The following is a 22,000-nucleotide window of genomic DNA, read 5'->3' as shown; positions in this document are numbered from 1 at the left end:
GTCTAGTGTAAAATAAACAGGGACAGGGTCTAGTGTAATATAAACAGGGACAGGGTCTAGTGTAATATAAACAGGGTCTGGTGTAATATAAACAGAGACAGGGTCCAGTGTAATATAAACAGGGACAGGGTCTAGTGTAATATAAACAGATAATGGGCCTACTGTGATATTAATAGAGACAGGGTCTAATGTAATAAAAAGAGGGACAGGGTCAAGTGTAATATAAACAGTGACAGGATCGAGTGTAATATAAACAGGGTCAGGGTATGGTGTAATGCAAACAGAGACAGTGTCTAGTGTAATATAAACAGAGACAGGGTCTCGTGTAACATAAACAGAGACAGGGTCTAGTGTAACATAAACAGAGACAGGGACCGGGTCTTGTGCAATATAAACAGCAACAGGGTCTAGTGTAATATAAACAGGGATAGGGCCTAGTGTGATATAAAGAGAGACAGGGTCTAGTGTAATATAAACAGAGAAAGGGTCCAGTGTAATATAAACAGAGACATGGTCTAGTGTAATGTAAACAGAGACAAGGTCTAGTGTAATATAAACAGGGACAGGGTCTAGTGTAAAATAAACAGGGACAGGGTCTAGTGTAATATAAACAGGGACAGGGTCTAGTGTAATATAAACAGGGTCTGGTGTAATATAAACAGAGACAGGGTCCAGTGTAATATAAACAGGGACAGGGTCTAGTGTAATATAAACAGATAATGGGCCTACTGTGATATTAATAGAGACAGGGTCTAATGTAATAAAAAGAGGGACAGGGTCAAGTGTAATATAAACAGTGACAGGATCGAGTGTAATATAAACAGGGTCAGGGTATGGTGTAATGCAAACAGAGACAGTGTCTAGTGTAATATAAACAGAGACAGGGTCTCGTGTAACATAAACAGAGACAGGGTCTAGTGTAACATAAACAGAGACAGGGACCGGGTCTTGTGCAATATAAACAGCAACAGGGTCTAGTGTAATATAAACAGGGATAGGGCCTAGTGTGATATAAAGAGAGACAGGGTCTAGTGTAATATAAACAGAGAAAGGGTCCAGTGTAATATAAACAGAGACATGGTCTAGTGTAATGTAAACAGAGACAAGGTCTAGTGTAATATAAACAGGGACAGGGTCTAGTGTAAAATAAACAGGGCCAGGGTCTAGTGTAATATAAACTGGGACAGGGTCTAGTGTAATATAAACAGGGTCTAGTGTAATATGAACAGTGACAGGGTCTAGTGTAATATAAACAGAGACAGGGTCTAGTGTAATATAAACTGGGACAGGAACTAGTGTAATATAAACAGGGACAGGGTCTGGTGTAATATAAACAGGGACAGGGTCTAGTGTAATATAAACAGGGACAGGGTCTAGTGTAATATAAACAGAGACAAGGCCTAGTGTAATGTTAACAGAGACAGGGTCTCGTGCAAATAAACAGAGACAGGGTCCAGTGTAATATAAACAGAGACAGGGTCCAGTGTAATATAACCAGAGACAGGGTCCGGTGCAACATAAACAGAGACAGGGTCGAGTGTAATATAAACAGAGACAGGGTCGAGTGTAATATAAACAGAGAGAAGGTCTAGTGTAATATAAACAGAGACAAGGTCTAGTGTAATATAAACAGGGACAGGGTCTAGTTTAATATAAAAACGGACAGGGTCTAGTGTAATATAAACAGAGAGAGGGTCTGGTGTAATATAAACAGGGTCAGGGTATGGTGTCATATAAACAGGGACAGGGTCCAGTACAATATCAACAATGACAAAGTCTAGTGTAATATAAACAGAGATAGGGTCTGGCGGAACATAAACAGAGACAGAATCTGGTGTAATATAAACAGAGACAGGGTCTGGTGTAATATAAACAGTGTCAGGGTATGGTTTAATGCAAACAGAGACAGGGTCTAGTGTAATGTAAACAGTGACAGGGACCAGATCTTGTGTAATATAAACAGAGACAGGTTCTAGTGTAATATAAACAGTGACAGGGTCTAGTGTAATATAAACAGAGACAGGGACCAGGTCTTGTGTACTATAAACAGAGACAGGGTCTAGTGTAATATAAACAGGGACAGGGTCTAGTGTAATATAAACAGAGACAGGGACCAGGTCTTGTGTACTATAAACAGAGACAGGGTCTAGTGTAATATAAACAGGGACAGGGTCTAGTGTAATATAAACAGAGACAAGGCCTAGTGTAATATAAACAGAGACAGGGTCTCGTGTAATGTGAACAGAGAAAGGGTCCAGTGCAATATAAACAGAGACAGGGTCCAGGGTAATATAAACAGTGGCAGGGTCTGGTGCAACATAAACAGAGACAGGGTCCAGTGCAATATCAACAGAGACAAGGTCTGGTGTAATATAAACAGAGGGACAGGGTCTAGTGTAATATAAACAGAGACAGCGTCTAGTGTAATATAAACAGAGACATGGTCTAGTGTAATATAAACAGAGACCAGGTCTAGTGTAATATAACCAGAGACAGGGTCTAGTGTAATATAAACAGAGACAGGGTCCAGTGTAATATGAACAGAGACAAGGTCTAGTGGAATATAAACAGGGACAGGGTCTGGTGTAATATAAACAGGGACAGTGTCTAGTGTAATATAAACAGGGACAGGGTCTAGTGTAATATAAACAGAGACAAGGCCGAGTGTAATGTTAACAGAGACGGGGTCTCGTGCAAATAAACAGAGAAAGGGTCTAGTGTAATATAAACAGAGACAGGGTCCAGTGTAATATAAACAGAGACAGGGTCTGGGGCAACATAAACAGAGACAGGGTCGAGTGTAATATAAACAGAGACAGGGTCGAGTGTAATATAAACAGAGACAAGGTCTAGTGTAATATAAACAGGGACAGGGTCTAGTTTAATATGAAAAGGGACAGGGTCTAGTGTAATATAAACAGAGACAGGGTCTGGTGTAATATAAACAGGGTCAGGATATGGTGTAATATAAACAGGGACAAGGTCCAGTACAATATCAACAATGACAAAGTCTAGTGTAATATAAACAGAGATAGGGTCTGGTGGAACATAAACAGAGACAGAGTCTGGTGTAATATAAACAGAGACAGGGTCTGGTGTAATATAAACAGGGACAGGGTCTAGTGTAATATAAACAGAGACAAGGCCTAGTGTAATGTTAACAGAGACAGGGTCTCGTGCAAATAAACAGAGACAGGGTCCAGTGTAATATAAACAGAGACAGGGTCCAGTGTAATATAACCAGAGACAGGGTCCGGTGCAACATAAACAGAGACAGGGTCGAGTGTAATATAAACAGAGACAGGGTCGAGTGTAATATAAACAGAGACAAGGTCTAGTGTAATATAAACAGAGACAAGGTCTAGTGTAATATAAACAGGGACAGGGTCTAGTTTAATATAAAAACGGACAGGGTCTAGTGTAATATAAACAGAGAGAGGGTCTGGTGTAATATAAACAGGGTCAGGGTATGGTGTCATATAAACAGGGACAGGGTCCAGTACAATATCAACAATGACAAAGTCTAGTGTAATATAAACAGAGATAGGGTCTGGTGGAACATAAACAGAGACAGAATCTGGTGTAATATAAACAGAGACAGGGTCTGGTGTAATATAAACAGGGTCAGGGTATGGTTTAATGCAAACAGAGACAGGGTCTAGTGTAATGTAAACAGTGACAGGGACCAGGTCTTGTGTAATATAAACAGAGACAGGTTCTAGTGTAATATAAACAGTGACAGGGTCTAGTGTAATATAAACAGAGACAGGGACCAGGTCTTGTGTACTATAAACAGAGACAGGGTCTAGTGTAATATAAACAGGGACAGGGTCTAGTGTAATATAAACAGAGACAAGGCCTAGTGTAATATAAACAGAGACAGGGTCTCGTGTAATATAAACAGAGAAAGGGTCCAGTGCAATATAAACAGAGACAGGGTCCAGGGTAATATAAACAGAGACAGGGTCTGGTGCAACATAAACAGAGACAGGGTCCAGTGCAATATCAACAGAGACAAGGTCTGGTGTAATATAAACAGAGACAGGGTCTGGTGTAATATAAACAGGGTCAGGGTATGGTGCAATGCAAACAAAGACAGGGTCTAGTGTAATATAAACAGAGACAGGGTCCAGTGTAATATAAACAGGGACAGGGTCTAGTGTAATATAAACAGAGGCAGCGTCCAGTGTAATATAAACAGGGTCTGGTGTAATATAAACAGAAACAGAGTCTAGTGTAATATGAACAGTGACAGGGTCTAGTGTAATATAAACAGTGACAGGGTCTTGTGTAATATAAACAGAGCCAGAGTATGGTGTAATGCAAACAGAGACAGGGTCTTGTGTAATATAAACAGAGACAGGGTCCAGTGTAATATAAACAGGGACAGGGTCTAGTGGAATATAAACAGAGATAGGGTCTAGTGTAACATAAACAGACACAGGGACCGGGTCTTATGCAATATACACAGCAACAGGGTCTGTGTAATATAAACAGGGATAGGGCCTGGTGTGATATAAAGAGAGACAGGGTCTAGTGTAATATAAACAGAGACAGGGTCTAGTGTAATATAAACTGGGACAGGATCTAGTGTAATATAAACAGAGACAGGGTCCGCTGTAATATAAACATAGACAGGGTCCAGTGTAATATAAACAGAGACAGGGTCCAGTGTAATATAACCAGAGACAGGGTCCAGTGCAACATAAACAGAGACAGGGTCGAGTGTAATATAAACAGAGACAGGGTCGAGTGTAATATAAACAGAGACAGGGTCGAGTGTAATATAAACAGAGACAAGGTCTAGTGTAATATAAACAGAGACAAGGTCTAGTGTAATATAAACAGGGACAGGGTCTAGTTTAATATAAAAAGGGACAGGGTCTAGTGTAATATAAACAGGGTTAGGGTATGGTGTAATATAAGCAGGGACAGGGTCCAGTACAATATCAACAAAGACAAAGTCTAGTGTAATATAAACAGAGATAGGGTCTGGTGAAACATAAACAGAGACAGGGTCTGGTGTAATATAAACAGGGTCAGGGTATGGTGCAATGCAAACAGAGACAGGTTATTGTGTAATATAAACAGAGCCAGGGGCTAGTGTAATCTAAACAGAGACAGAGACCAGGTATTGTGTAATATAAACAGGAACAGGGTCCAGTGTAATATAAACAGAGACAGGGTCAAATGTAATATAAACAGGGTCAGGTGTAATATAAACAGAGACAGGGCCTAGTTTAATCTCAACAGGGACAGGGCCGAGTTTAATCTCAACAGGGACAGGGTCTAATGTCATATGAACAGGAACAGGGTCTAGTGTAATATAAACAGGGACCTTGTCTAGTGTAATATAAACAGAGACAGGTTCTAGTGTAATATAAACAGAGACAGGGACCGGGTCTTGTGTACTATAAACAGAGACAGGGTCTAGTGTAATATAAACAGGGACAGGGTCTAGTGTAATATAAACAGAGACAAGGCCTAGTGTAATATAAACAGAGACAGGGTCTCGTGTAATATAAACAGAGAAAGGGTGCAGTGCAATATAAACAGAGACAGGGTCCAGGATAATATAAACAGGGTCAGGGTATGGTGCAATGCAAACAGAGACAGGGTCTTGTGTAATATAAACAGAGACAGAGACCGGGTATTGTGTAATATAAACAGGGACAGGGTCCAGTGTAATATAAACAGAGACAGGGTGTCGTGTAATATAAACAGAGACAGGGTCAAATGTAATATAAACAGGGTCTGGTGTAATATAAACAGAGACAGGGCCTAGTTTAATCTCAACAGGGACAGGGCCGAGTTTAATCTCAACAGGGACAGGGTCTAATGTCATATGAACAGAGACAGAGTCTCGTGCAAATAAACAGAGACAGGGTCCAGTGTAATATAAACAGAGACAGGGTCGAGTGTAATATAAACAGAGACAAGGTCTAGTGTAATATAAACAGAGACAAGGTCTAGTGTAATATAAACAGGGACAGGGTCTAGTTTAATATAAAAAGGGACAGGGTCTAGTGTAATATAAACAGAGACAGGGTCTGGTGTAATATAAACAGGGTCAGGGTATGGTGTAATATAAGCAGGGACAGGGTCCAGTACAATATCAACAAAGACAAAGTCTAGTGTAATATAAACAGAGATAGGGTCTGGTGGAACATAAACAGAGACAGGGTCTGGTGTAATATAAACAGAGACAGGGTCTGGTGTAATATAAACAGGGTCAGAGTATGGTTTAATGCAAACAGAGACAGGGTCTAGTGTAATGTAAACAGAGACAGTTTCTAGTGTAATATAAACAGTGACAGGGTCTAGTGTAATATAAACAGAGACAGGGACCGGGTCTTGTGTACTATAAACAGAGACAGGGTCTAGTGTAATATAAACAGGGACAGGGTCTAGTGTAATATAAACAGGGACAGGGTCTAGTGTAATATAAACAGAGACAAGGCCTAGTGTAATATAAACAGAGACAGGGTCTCGTGTAATATAAACAGAGAAAGGGTCCAGTGCAATATAAACAGAGACAGGGTCCAGGATAATATAAACAGGGTCAGGGTATGGTGCAATGCAAACAGAGACAGGGTCTTGTGTAATATAAACAGAGCCAGGGGCTAGTGTAATCTAAACATAGACAGAGACCGGGTATTGTGTAATATAAACAGGGACAGGGTCCAGTGTAATATAAACAGAGACAGGGTGTCGTGTAATATAAACAGAGACAGGGTCAAATGTAATATAAACAGGGTCTGGTGTAATATAAACTGAGACAGGGCCTAGTTTAATCTCAACAGGGACAGGGCCGAGTTTAATCTCAACAGGGACAGGGTCTAATGTCATATGAACAGGAACAGGGTCTAGTGTAATATAAACAGGGACCTTGTCTAGTGTAATACAAACAGAGACAGGGTCTTGTGTAATATAAACAGGGACAGGGCCTAGTTTAATATAAACAGAGACATGGTCTGGTGTAATATAAACAGGGACCTTGTCTAGTGTAATACAAACAGAGACAGGTTCTTGTGTAATATAAACAGGGACAGGGTCTAGTGTAATATAAACAGGGACAGGTCTATTGAGATGTTTTTAGTGTCTTCTACCTTGAAGACCAATACAAAATATTTGTTCAATGTTTCTGCCATTTCCCTGTTCTCCATTATTGATTCCCCAGTCTCATCCTCCAGGGGACCAACATTTACTTTTGCCACTCTTTTCCTTTTTATCTACCTGTAGAAACTCTTACTATCTGTTTTTATATTTCATGCTAGTTTACTTTCATAATCTGTCTTCCCTCTCAATCAATTTTTTAGTTGTTCTCTGCTGGCTTTTCAAAATTTCCCAATCCTCTGACCTCCCACTCGTCTTGGCCACATTGAATGCCTTTATTTTCAATTTGATACCCTCCCTTATTTCCTTGGTTAGCCATGGATGGTTATCGCTTCTCTTGCAGTCTTTCCGTCTCATTGCAATATATTTTTGTTGCGAGTTATGAAATATCTCCTTAAATGTATGCCAATCCATACTTTAGTCTATTTTCCCAGTCCACTTTCACCAATTCTGTCCTCATACCTTTGTAGTCTCCTTTATTTAAGCTTAGGACCCTGGTTTGAGAACAAACTTTCTCTCCCTCGAACTGAATTTCAAATTGAACCATATTATGGTCACTCATTCCTCGAGGATCTTTTCCTAATCCTGCCTCATTACACAGGACTAGATCTAAGATATCCTGCTCCCTGGTTGGTTCCACAGCGTACTGTTGAAGGAAACTATCCCGGATACACTCTATGGACTCTTCCTCAAGGCTACCCTGGCCAATTTGCTTTGTCCAATCAATATGAAGATTAAAATCACCCATGGTTATCCTTTTTTTACAAGCCTCCATTATTTCTTGATTTATATTCCGTCCAACAGTGTAGCTACTGTTAGGAGGTCTATAGACTACGCCCATCAGTGACTTTTTCCCTTTATTATTCCTTATCTACACCCAAACTGATTCAACATCTTTATCCTCTGAACCAATAATGTTTCTTATTAACGCACTAATCCCATCCTTTATTAACAGAGCTACCCCACCTCCTTTTCCTTTCTCTCTGTCCTTCCGAATTGTCAAATACCCCTGAATATTTAGTTCCCAGTCCTGGTCACCTTGCAACCACATCTCTATAATCGCTATCAGATCATACCCATTTGTATCTTTGCTGTCAACTCATCTATTTTGTTACGAATACTGCGTAGATTTAGACAAAGAGCTTTTAAATTTGTTTTTTTTACCCTTTTTTCCTACTTGGTTCCTTTGTCCCTCAAACTCACTTTCTAAATTTTTGCCTTCTAATTCCAGCTTTACTTCCCTACTGAATCTATTCTCAGGTTCCCATCCCCCTGCCAAGCTAGTTTAAACCCTTCCCAACAGCACTAGCAAACCCCTCTGTGAGGAGATTGGTGTCGGCTCTGTGGAGGTGGAACCCCTCCAGCTTGTCCAGGTCCCACCTACCTTGGAAGTGGTCCCAATGCCTCAGGAATCTAAAGCCCTCCCTCCTACTCTATCTCTCCAACCACGCATTCATCTGCTCTATCCTCCTATTTCTGTACTCACTAGCTCGTGGCACCGGGAGTAATCCGGAGATTATTACCTTTGAGGTCCGGTTTTTCAATCTCTCTCCTAGATCCCTAAACACGGCCTGCAGGACCTCAGATAATTAACCTCACAAGAACACAAATTGTCTCCCCACCTTTATTGGCCCTGAAATTCCGACAATGCACAGGTGCCGAAAAATGGCTTTTCCGCTCTGTCAAGATATCTCTTGACAGATCCTCTGCATCCCCAGGAGAAGGACATCCACACGGGAGAGATTGGGCTATTTGCCCATCTCTTGCCCAGTGAATGTGCTTCAGACTTTTATGCCTGGTAAAAGCAGGCACATAGCTTACTTTTACTAGTGTAAGAGTTTTAAAACATATAAAAATAAAATTTAAATACACATTCGTGTAGTAAAAACCCTGTCCACTAAAGTAAGTTTATTTTAAACCCTATTAAAACACATTTAAAAAAAAACATCCAAATATTTTTTTTCTAAAACATTTAATTAACTTTAATTTCAATTAATTTTAAATACGTGTGGTGTTTTTTTTAATTTATTATATTGTGTTTGGGTGTTTTAGGGGGTTATTCTCATTGATAGTAATGGGAACTCATAAAATCAGAGATCCCATTACCATCAATGAGAATACTACACCGTGATTGGTTGTCCAGGCCCACATGACTCCAGCTTCTCCGTCCGTATCTAGAAGACGGGGGCGCGCTGCTAAGTGCCTCGAGAGAAGGCCTTCCACCGGGATCACCAGGTACATTCGTAGAGAAATTTCAGGTCGGGGGCGTTCGTCCGAAGGAAGCCTCCAACCAGAATTTCAGGACCATTAAGAGTGCTCATCTGTGACCGGACGATTACCACAAGCCTATGGTTATCACACCTATACAGTCCGTAGACTCACACCCAGACATTGGGCCTTTACTTATCCAGCACGTCAGCCCATAACGCGGGTACAGAGGCTCAGTAATGTTGCATTCCTCAGAACAAGTAAAGTACAACATCATACTGGCCAGCTTAACAGAATCTCATCATATTTATGGTGCCATGAATATAATGTAGTCATTAATAAATCCAGTAGGGAATTCAGGAGAAACTCCTTTACTCAGAACATAAGAACATGAGAAATATGAGCAGGAGCAGGGGAAGCTTATGTTAAATACTGCAGAAAGCCAGTGAGAGTACAGAAAATGCAGGGGTGAAACTAAAATACGTGGCATGATTAAGAAGTTTGTAGATGATACAAAAATTTGCTGTGGGTTGGTAGTGAGGAAGAAAGCTGTAGACTGCAGGAAGATAGCCTAGTCAGCTGGGCAGAAAAATGGCAAATTAAATTTAATCTGGAGAATTGTGAGGTAATGCAAGGGATACACAATTAATGGTAGGATACTGTGAAGTTTAGAGGAACAGAGGGAACTTATCCATGAAGATAGCAGGACATAAGAAATTAAGAACATAAGAAATAGGAGCAGGAGTCGGCCATTTGGCCCCTCGAGCCTGCTCCACCATTTAATAAGATTATGGCTGATCTGATCTTGGCCTCAACTCCACTTCCCTGCCCGCTCCCCTTGACCTTTGACTCCCTTATCATTAAAAAATCTATCTCTACCTTAAATATATTCAATGACCCAGTCTCCACAGCTCTCTGCGGCAAAGAATTCCACAGATTCACAACCCTCTGAGTGAAGAAATTCCTCCTCATCTCAGTTTTATTGGGCAACCCCTTTATTCTGAACTATGCCCCCACGAGGGGAAACATCCTCTCTCCATTTACCTTGTCAAGCCCCCTCAGCATCTTACACGTTTCAATAAAATCACCTCTCATTCTTCTAAACTCCAATGAGTATAGGCCCAACCTGCTCAACCCTTCTTCATAAGACAACCCCTTCATCTCAGGAAACAACTTTGTGAACCTTCTCTGAACAGCCTCCAATGCAAGTATAAAACCTCCTTAAATAAGGAGACCAAAACTGTATGCAGTACTCCAGGTGTGGCCTCACCAATACCCTGTACAGTTGTAGCAGGACTTCTCTGCTTTTATACTTCATCCTCTTGCAATAAAGGCCAGCATTCCATTTGCCATCCTAATTACTTGCTGTACCTGCATACTAACTTTTTGAGTTTCATGTAGAAGGACCCCCCGATCCCTCTGTACCGCAGCATTTTGTAATCTCTCCTCATTTAAATAATAATTAACTTTTTTATTTTTCCTGCCAAAGTGGATAAGCTCACATTTTCCCACATTATACTTCAACTGCCAAATTTTTGCCCACTCACTTAGGCTATCTATATTCCTTTTCAGATTCTTTGCATCTTCCTCACAACTTGCGTTCCCGCCTTTCTTTGTTTCATCAGAAAATTTGGCCACATTACACTCAGTCCCATCATCCAAGTCATTAATATAGATTGTAAGTACTGATCCCTGTGGCACCCCACTAGTCACTGTTTGCCAACCTGAAAATTACCCATTTATCCCGACTCTCTGTTTTCTGTTAGTTAGCCAATCCTCTATCCATGCTAATATATTACCCCCAACCCCATGAGCTTTTATCTTGTGCAGTAACCTTTTATGTGGCACCTTATTGAATGCCTTCTGGAAATCCAAATACACCACATCCACTGGTTCCCCCTTTATCCACCCTGCCCGTTACATCCTCAAAGAACTCCAGCAAATTTTTCAAACATGATTTCCCTTTCATAAAACCATGCTGACTCTGCTTGATTGAATTATGCTTTTTCAAATGTCCTGCTACTGCTTCCTTAATAATGGACTCCAGCATTTTCCCAATGACAGATGTTAGGCTAACTGGTCTATAGTTTCCTGCTTTTTGTCTGTCTCCTTTTTTAAATAGGGATGTTACATTTGCGGTTTTCCAGTCTGCTGGGACCTCTCCAGAATCCAGGCTATTTTGGTAGATTACAACCAATGCATCTCTGCAGCCACTTCTTTTAAGACCCTCAGATGCAGGCCATCAGGTCCAGGGGACTTGTCCACCTTTAGAGAGTGGTGAGAATGTGGAAGTTGTTACCACAAAGAGTAGTTGAGGCGAATAGCATAGATGCATTTAAGGGAAAGCTAGATAAGCACATGCGTGAGAAAGGAATAGGAGGATATGTTGATAGGGTGGGTGTGGTGCAGAAACACTGATGGACCACTTGGCTCAAATGACCTGTTTCTGTGCTATACATTCTATGTAACACCATCAACTGTCAAAAAAAGTTAATCATCAGCACAACAGTTTGGAAGATTAAACAGCATTACAAGAATTTATAAAACATTTATCCATTCAACGTTCATGTCACTACCAGCTTTCTACAGGGCCCTGTGCTACAGAACGGTGTGAACTCCCTTCAGATTCCTGATGCTCAGACACCAGCGCATTCACTGATGAGAGACCGTTCTTTCCTTCACGTGCAGTTTTCTCTGTCCTACTGCTCGTCTGGGTTCGGTTCTGCACCCACTGGTGAAGGGATACAGATATTCCAGTGATTTTGCGGACCTGGACATTCGACAGTCAAAGAAAGACTCCCTGTTCTGGACTTTAGTTCATCAAAGTTATGGTTACTGATTTAACAGTTCACACAGACATCAATCAGTAGATAAAGGTGAAGACCAAGGATTTGAGCGTTAAGGCGGGAGAGCGATCAGCTCTTGTCGCACTTGAGGTTCTTCTTCTGTTTGGATGCCGTCTTCCAGGCGAAGCTTCTTCTGCCGTCGTCAACTAGTAATGGAGAAATAGGCGGCCTTCAAAGAGGAGATGGTTCGGGGACAGGTTTGGTACAAGGAGGAAAGGGTGGCCGACTAAAGCCAGAGCTCCCTGAATGACGAAAGAGTTAGAGACTGGGATGAAGCAGAGAAAGGGGCAAATTACAGATGTCAGCTCCATAATACAAGGGGAAAATCAGGCTGAATATAGAAAGTACAGAGGGCAAGTGGAAAAGAAAATAAAAGTGGCAAAGTGACAGTTTGAGAATCGAATGGCAGCTAACATGAAAGGGAATCCAAAGGGCTTCTCGGCATATTAACAGTAAAAGGCTTGTCAGAGGAATGGTGGGGCCGATTAGGGACCAACATGGAGATGTATTGGTGGAGGCAGAAGGCATGGCTGAGGTACTAACTGAGCACTTTGCATCGGTGTTGACCAAGGAAGAGGACTTTGCCAAAGCTACGGTAAACGAGGAGCTTCTGGGATACAGGATTCTAAACCTTTAGATATAAAGGCCAGCATTTCATTGACCGTTCTGATTATTTTTTGAACCTGTTCATAACATTTTAATGATCTATATACATAGACCCCCAAGTCCCTTTGGACCATTACTGTTTCTAGCTTATCACCAGTTAGAAAATACTCTGTTCTCTCCTTTTTTGGTCCAAAGTGGATGACCCCACATTTGCCCACACTGAAATTCATTTGCCACAGTTTTGCCTATTTGTATAATCTATCAATATATCTTTGTAAGTTTATGCTCCCATCCCCACTGCTTACGCTGCCGCCTGTCTTTGTGTCATCTCAAACTTGGATATGTGGCTTTCTATCCCATCATCTAAGTCATTAGTACATACGGTAAATAGTTGAGACCACAACAGATCCTTGTTGGACAGCATGAGTCACATCGTTCCAATTAGACTTCCTGCCCAATATTCCCACTCTCTGTCTCCCGCCACTCAGCCAACTTCCTAACCAGCTCAATCGTTTGCCTTCAAATCCGTGGGTTTCAACTTCAGCTGACAGACTCTTATGAGGGACTTTATCAAAGGCCTCCTGGAAGTCCATAAATAACATCCATAGACATTCCCCTGTCCACTACTTTAGTCACCTCCTCAAAAAATTCAATCAGGTTTGTTAGGTATGACCTGCCTTTCACATATCCATGCTAGCTGTCTGATCAGCTGAAAATGTTCACTATGTTCAGTCACCCTATCCTTAATTATAGACTCTAGTAATTTCCCGATGTGAAGCTAACTGCTCTCCAATTCCCTGGTTTTCCCCTCTCACCTTTCTGAAATAGTGGAGTGACATAAGCAATTTTCCAATCTGAAGAAATGGTTAGCGAACCGAGAGAATTTTGGGAGATTATAGTTCTCACCTACTTCCTTTAATCCCTGGCTTGGAAACCAGCTGGCCCTGGGGATTTGTTACTCTTCAGTCCCATTATTTTCTTCATTACTGTTATTTTAGCGAGACCCTGTCCCTGATTCAATATTAGTTTCCTTGGGCTGACCCGCGTGCTATCCTCTTCCTCTACTGCAAATATGACGCAAAGTAATGATTCACTTTGTGCGCCTTTCCCTTATTTTCATTCACAATTTCACCATTAGCTGTTTTCAAGAGGCTCACATGGCTCCCGACTGCTGTCTTTTTCCTATAATTGTAAAAAAGATTGTGTTGATTTTGATAAGGTATTTTCATAATCCTTTTTGTAACTCTTCCTATCTGTTTTGTCACCTGTTGTTGTTCTTTGTATCTCTCCTAATCACCAGGATCTGTGTTATTTGTTGCATTTCTGTATGCTTTTTATTTTAGCTTTATGTTGTCCCTTACCTCTTTAGCCGTCCAGGGCTGTTTTTTTCACCAGTAGAGCTCTTGCCGCTCACGGGTATCTTCTTAGGCAGTCCCTCAGAGTCGAGGATGACTTGCTGCCACACTAAAAATAAGTCCCCAGGTGACTGAAGAGTCCAATGCCGGACCTACAGCCTCTATCACGGGTGGGGCAGGCGGTGCTTGGAGGAACAGGAGGTTGGGGTGCATAGGTTGCCGCACACTCTTTCCGCTGTCAACGCTTGGCTTCAGCTTGCTCTAAGATAAACTTTGAAAGTAGAGGAAGAGAGAGATTTTGGAGTGCAAGACTCTAGCTAACATCTTGTCCTATTAATGAGCAGGTTTAAGAGTCCACTTTCAGCAAATTTAATGCTGATAGAATATAAACCACCTTTGGGTGAAATGTTGTGATCATTGAGGTGAGCAGCACATGTCGCATCAAACTATGTCCAGTTAGATACAGAGTAAAGCTCCATCTACACTGTCCCATCAAACACTCCCAGGGCAGGTACAGCACGGAATAGATACAGAGTAAAGCTCCATCTACACTGTCCCATCAAACACTCCCAGGACAGGTACAGCACAGGTTAGATACAGAGTAAAGCTCCCTCTACACTGACCCATCAAACACTCCCAGGGCAGGTACAGGGGGTTAGATACAGAGTAAAGCTCCATCTACACTGTCCCATCAAACACTCCCAGGGCAGGTACAGGGGGTTAGATACAGAGTAAAGCTCCATCTACACTGTCCCATCAAACACTCCCAGGGCAGGTACAGCACGGGGTTAGATACAGAGTAAAGCTCCCCCTACACTGACCCATCAAACACTCCCAGGGCAGGTACAGCATGGGGTTAGATACAGAGTAAAGCTCCATCTACACTGTCCCCATCAAATACTCCCAGGGCAGGTACAGCACAGGTTAGATACAGAGTAAAGCTCCATCTACACTGTCCCCATCAAACACTCCCAGGGCAGGTACAGCACAGGTTAGATACAGAGTAAAGCTCCCTCTACACTGTCCCATCAAACACTACCAGGGCAGGTACAGCACGGGTTAGATACAGAGTAAAGCTCCGTCTACATTTTCCCATCAAACACCCCCAGGGCAGGTACAGCACAGTTTAGAGGCCTCTGTGCATGATAAGGAGGCTGTGATTCCCATTACTCATATTCCCAACTACCCACAGAATTTTCAGAGCAAACCTTTCTGGAGACATCAGTCCATTTACACTAATCTCCTGTCTGATATAATCCCATCCCAGTCACTGACACCAATCTCCTCCTGTCTGATATAAACCCACCCACAGTCACTGACACCAATCTCCAGTGTATGTCAGACTGAAGTTGCTTACAATCCTTATGAGCTTTTACGCTATTCCTAGTCGAGTTTGAGATCTGCAATGAAACACTCCACACACCTCAGTCCGAGCAGAGGCTTTATTTTTAACATGCAGATTCCACAATAATACAACTCGTGTTAAATGAGTGTTAAATATTCATACGGGACATTCTACAAAGGAATACATTGTAATATTCATATCGTAAGACTCAATCTAACAAGCTGTATCCTTGACCTCAGACTTTGATAATTGCCAAGCCTGGGAGGCACGAAAGGAAGGTCGATTCTTTTAAAATGCCAATTAGAATGACATTATCATCACTCGATGTCAAACCGAGAGCCCCCGCTTTACAGGGGCACAATCAACACCAAATTAGAATGAAATCAAACCCGAATACTGTTGCTGGTGTGTGCGGTGCCCAGCGGTCAGGAAGGTCTGCAGCGTACGGGCAGCCTCCACCTGCTCCCTCTCCAGGGACAGCCCAAAGGATGTTCTACCCTGGCTGTAGCCGTCAGCTTTCTTCCCAGGGTGCTCTCTGACCCAAGCTGCAAACTGTTCTTGTATTTAAAGTCCAATAAGGTGCAGCCCATGTGACTCTGGTTACCTCGGCCAATCAAACCATTACGCTGAAAGACATTTATCAAACAAAACATTCCACTGGATTGCTGTTTAGGTTTCATCGAGTATCCTCTTCCTGTTTCGTTGGAGCTACAAGGAATCTGTGAGTCAGAACAATGTCAGAGTTTGCTTTTACTTGGGCATTTCAAAAAACAAATCGCCTTTGTGATTCCAGCCAGTCCCCAAACTGGCAGAGTTCTCAGCTCTGCCCGTTCTGTTCACACCAGGTCTGTTTCATCTTAAAAGGGATAATTAGTGCCTGTTCTGTCTGAGGTGATTACAAGCTAATAGTTTACTAGACACGGGTCTTTAATACACAGTTCACTAATATTAAACATACATCTATATAAAACAAAGCAAGACTTTACTTTAATCATTACATATTAAATCTGATCTACTAAAACCCAGTTTTCTTACAGTCCACTCCTGAGCCTATAACCTTCAGCGGGGTCAGTGGTGGAGTTCTGCAGCGGGAGTGATCCCAGAGTAACTGCCGGGATCGCACTCCGTGTATTCTTAGTTATCCTGGTATTTAACACACACATCAATAAAACAGGGAATTCCTGGGAACACGCTGCAGGTGCTTCTTTATCTGGAGTTTGAATGTCTGTTGTATAATTGTAGCAGCAGTTAACGGGCTCCTGTGAACTATATTTGCTATTTTCATGCAGACTTTAAGCTATTTATTTTAAACGGGTTTATTTTAAATGGGTTAACAAACACCTGCATTAAAATAGTGGGCTCAGGACTGTCCCACAAATACGTTAAATGATTGACAGTCATTTTTAGACTGGAAACTTCAACCAGGCATTGCACTGTCAGGAACAGATCGCAGTTTTACACCAATCTCGGATTTGACAGCACCTTCCCAGCATTCACCGTTGTTCTTCCTGATTCTAAACACTGCTGTAAAGGAGCCTTCTGTTCCGTGCCTTGGAGCTCAGAACCATGGAAGATACCGAGGTGGGAAAGACAAAAATCTATATCCAGAATATTAAACTCCAGCCCAGTTACAGGGGTTACTAACAGCAGCAGAAACAAACTGACAGAATGAACATGATTCAGTCCTGGATGTGATTAACAGCAGAATCCAACCCCTGCCATCACATGTGAACTTGCTGGTGTGTCAGCAGGCTGGATAACTGAATGTATCCATTCCCACACTCAGAGCAGGTGAACAGCCTCTCCCCTGTGTGAGTGCGCTGGTGTGTCAGCAGATCCTTTGTGCTTTTAAAGCACTTCTCACAGTCAGAACATTTAAAAGGTCTCTTATCGGTGTGAACAAGCTGATGTTCAGTGAGGTGCGATGACCGAGTGAATCCCTTCCCACACTCAGAGCAGATGAACGGTCTCTCCCCAGTGTGAACTCGCTGGTGTGTCAGAACATCAGATGAATTAGTGAATCCCTTCCCACACACACAACAGGTGAATGGTCTCTCCCCAGTGTGAATGCGTTGGTGTGTCAGAAGTTTGGATGCTCGATTAAATCCCTTCCCGCACGTGGAGCAGGTGAACGCACTCTCTCTCGTGTGAATGCGCTGGTGTCTCAGAAGCTCGGCTGAACGAGTGAATCCCTTTACACACATGGAGCAGGTAAACGGCCTCTCTCTAGTGTGAACCCGCTGGTGTTTAACAAGCTCGGATGAACGAGTGAATCTCTTCCCACACATGGAGCAGGTGAACGGCCTCTCCCCAGTGTGAACTCGCTGGTGTATCAGCAGGCTGGATCTCTGAGTGAATCCCTTCCCACAAACGGAGCAGGTGAACGGCCTCTCCCCAGTGTGAATTTGCTGGTGTCTCAGAAGGTTGGATGAATGAGTGAATCCCTTCCCACACTCGGAGCAGATGAACGGCCTCTCCCCGGTGTGACTGCGCCGATGAGTTTCCAGCTTCGATGGGGAACTGTATCCCTTCCCACAGTCCCCACATTTCCACGGTTTCTCCGTGGTGCGGGTATCCTTGTGTCTCTCCAGGTTGGACGATCAGTTGAAGCCTCGTCCACACACACAACACGTGTACGGTTTCTCCCCGCTGTGAATGGTGATGTTTTCAGGCTGTGTAACTGGTTAAAGCTCTTTCCACAGTCAGTGCACTGGAACACTCTCACTCGGGTGTGTGTGTCTCGGGCCTTCTCCAGTCACACTGATGTTTGAAATCTTTCCCCACAGACAGAACAGACAAACATTTCTCCTTCCACATTGAAAGGTCGATGATATTCAGGTCCTGGTGAATGGAGTGACTCTGTCAGATCTTGAAGTGATGTTTGGTTTGAATTTCCCGCCTGCACATTCTCCCCTTCAAATAACCTGTAAAAGGAGTTTACAAAAGTCATCACTGTAAATGCAGGATAGAAATTTGCATTTTTCTCCCTTTCTCTCCTGAGGGTGCTGTGTGATGGTGGGGTTCGGCCCCAGTCCTGTACCTTACCCAGTGGTAATTCTCAGCCTGTGAGCCTAGACAGCAAGCTGCCAGCAATTCGACCATGGGGAGCAGCACAGCCGCTGTCCCTGGCTGATTCTGTCTCCCAGAGCCGAGGCCAAGGGTAGCACACCAACAACAACTTGCATTTACATAGCCCCTTTAACGTAGTAAAATGTCCCAAGGGGCTTCACAAGAGCGTAATCAGAATTGATCTTATGGCAAAGGCAGCTGAAGGCACAGCCGCCAATGGTGGAGCGAAGGAAGTGGCTGCAGGCAGGTTTTAGGGAGTTAGGGAAGATGTTAAGAAGTAGGACCTCAAAGGTAGTAATCTCCAGATTACTCTCAGTGACACGCGTCAGTGAGTACAAAAATAGGAGGATGGAGGAGACGAATGCGTGGCTGGAGAGATGGTGCAGGAGGGAGGGCGTCAGATTCCTGGGGAATTGGGACTGGTTCTGGGGGAGGTGGGACCTGACCATAGAATCCCCTATAACCATTGCTCTGTTGACCTTTCTCCTGTACACCCATGGTGCTACGGGCTGGGATCTGGCTGCACTATCCTGGAGAACCATGATGAGCATGCCAGGAGCAGCACCAGGCATACCTGAAAATGAGGTGCCAACCTGGGGGAACTGCAACACAGGACTACATACATGGTAAAAAGTGGAAGCAACACACTATCGACAGGGCTAAGCGATCCAACAATCTACAGATCAGATTAAAGCTCTTTATTCCACCATCAATCTGAGGGTGAACAAGACTGTTCGCAACCTGGGTGTCATATCTGACCCTGAAATGGGTTTCCAGACACATATCCGCGGCATAACTAAAACCACCTTTTTCCACCTCCGTAACATTGCCCGTCTCCACCCCTACCTCCGCTCTTCTGTTACTGAAACCCTCATTCATGCCTTTGTTACCTCTAGACTTGACAGCTCCAACTCACTCCTGGCCGGCCTCCCACATTCCACACCACGTAGACTTGGGGTCATCCAAAACTCAGTAGCCCATGTACTAACCTGCACCAAGTCACGATGACCCATCACCCCTGTGCTTTCTGATCTACATTGGTTCCTGGATAAACAATGCCTCCATTTCAAAATTCTCATCCTTGTTTACAAATCACTCCATGGCCTTGCCCCTCCCTATCTCTGTAATCTTTTTCAGCCTCACAACCACACAAGATGTCTGGCTCCTCAAATTCTGGCCTCTTGAACATCCCTCATTATAACTGCTCAACGTGCCTTCAGCTGCCTGGGCCCTAAGCTCTGGAACTCCCTCCCTAAACATTCCCGCCTCTCTACCTCTCGTTCCTCCTTTAATTCGCTCGTTAAAACCTACCTCTTTAAATAAGCTTTTGATCATCTGCCGTAATTTCTTCTGTGGCTCAGTGTCAAATTTATCTGTTTGTCTGTAACACCTTGGGACATTTTACTACGTTAAAGGCGCTCTATAAATAAAAGTTATTATATCCAGTCGTGAATGGTGTTGGACCATTAAACAACTAACGGGAGGAGGAGGCTCCATGAATATCCCCATCCTCAATGATGGCAGATCCCAGCACATGAGTGCAAAAGACAAGGCTGAAGTGTCTGCAACCATCTTCAGCCAGAAGTGTCGAGTGGATGATCCATATCGGCCTCCTCCTGAGGTCCCCACCATCACAGAAGCCAGTCTTCAGCCAATTAGATTCACTCCACGTGATATCAAGAAGTGGCTGAGTGCACTGGAAACAGCAAAGGCTATGAGCCCCGACAACATCCCGGCTGTTGTGCTGAAGACTTGTGCTCCAGAACTAGCCGTGCCTCTAGCCAAGCTGTTCCAGTACAGCCACAACACTGGCTCCTCCTGGGCTCCTAAGATGGCGGCCATGAAAACCACTGGTCCTACCCCCTCTCTGGTCCCCTGGATTATTCTCACCATTTCCTCTCCCGCCAGTTGCAAAACATCTCGATTCTCGCCGCCCACGATTCCCCCGGCCCCTGATGCCGTTCCTTTACTGGTGTACTCGCCGCTCGATGCCATCGGATTAGGAAACGGAGCCAAATCGCCGAGTTGGAGAGGCCAGCAGTGAGGTCAGGGCCCAGGAAAGGTTCCCCACGGGTCAGCAACAAGGTCAGGGCCCAGGAAAGGTTCCCCACGGGTCAGCAACAAGGTCAGGGCCCAGGAAAGGTTCCCCACGGGTCAGCAACAAGGTCAGGGCCCAGGAAAGGTTCCCCATGGGTCAGCAACAAGGTCAGGGCCCAGGAAAGGTTCCCCACGGGTCAGCAAAAGGTCAGGGCCCAGGAAAGGTTCCCCATGGGTCAGCAACAAGGTCAGGGCCCAGGAAAGGTTCCCCATGGGTCAGCAACAAGGTCAGGGCCCAGGAAAGGTTCCCCATGGGTCAGCAACAAGGTCAGGGCCCAGGAAAGGTTCCCCATGGGTCAGCAACAAGGTCAGGGCCCAGGAAAGGTTCCCACGAGGCCAGAATAGGCGTGGTAACCAACGGCCAAAGCGTGAGCGGCTGGAGAGAGAGTGGTGTGCTGGAGGTACAATGTCAGTATTCTATGGAAAAATAAGCAAGCTCCAAGATTACTGCGCTCACCTAAACTGCGATCTCTGAAAAGAGAGGACGTGCGTGTGCGTGTGCATCTTCCATGCAGCAGAGCCTGGTCTCCAATTGTCTTGGATCCCCTTGCCATTGGACCACCACCTTGCTCTGTGAAGTCTGTGTGGTGGCACACCCCACATTAAAAGAATTCACGCACAGGCATCTTCCACCCTGGCCCACATTGGTTTCATCAGTCATCTTAGAACTTAATTTGGTGTGGAAGCAAGTCATCCTCCACTCCGAGGGACTGCCTGAGAAGAAGGGGATCACCATTGACCAGAAAGTTAACTGGACCAGCCAGATAAATACCGTGGCAACAAGAGCAGGTCAGAGGCTGGGTATTCTGTGGCGAGTGTCACACCTCCTGACTCCCCAAAGCCTTTCCACCATCTACATGTCAGGAGTGTGATGGAATACTCCCCACTTGCCTGGATGAGTGCAGCTCCAACAACACTCGAGAAACTCGACACCATCCAGCCCGCTTGATCAGCACCCCATCCCCCACCTTCAACATTCAGTCCCTCCACCACCGGCGCTCCGTGGCTGCAGTGTGTACCATCTACAAGATGCACTGCAGCAACTCGCCAAGGCTTCTTCGGCAGCACCTCCCAAACCCGCGACCTCTGCTACCGAGAAGGACAAGGGCAGCAGGCGCATGGGAACACCACCACCTCCACGTTCCCCTCCAAGTCACACACCGTCCTGGCTTGGAAATATATCGGCCGTTCCTTCATCGTCACTGGGTCACAATCCTGGAACTCCCTCCCTAACAGCACTGTGGGAGCACCTTCACCACACGGATGCAGCGGTTCAAGGCGGCGGCTCACCACCACCTTCTCGAGGGGCAATTAGGGATGGGCAATAAATGCCGGCCTTGTCAACGATGCCCACATTC

The 22,000-nt window shown here is 44.1% G+C and overlaps 1 pseudogene; it reads right to left on the bottom strand.

The window, feature by feature from the left end:
* Positions 1 to 15,559: 15,559 nt before the first annotated feature.
* LOC139253248 (zinc finger protein 436-like) lies at positions 15,560 to 20,540 on the bottom strand (annotated as a pseudogene).
* Between the last annotated feature and the right edge of the window lie 1,460 nt (positions 20,541 to 22,000).

This window comes from Pristiophorus japonicus, unplaced genomic scaffold (assembly GCF_044704955.1).
Source record: "Pristiophorus japonicus isolate sPriJap1 unplaced genomic scaffold, sPriJap1.hap1 HAP1_SCAFFOLD_481, whole genome shotgun sequence".
In the NCBI taxonomy this organism is placed as follows: domain Eukaryota; kingdom Metazoa; phylum Chordata; class Chondrichthyes; family Pristiophoridae; genus Pristiophorus; species Pristiophorus japonicus.
Note: the sequence above shows the minus strand (reverse complement) of the source record. Positions and strands in the feature narration are given on the sequence as shown.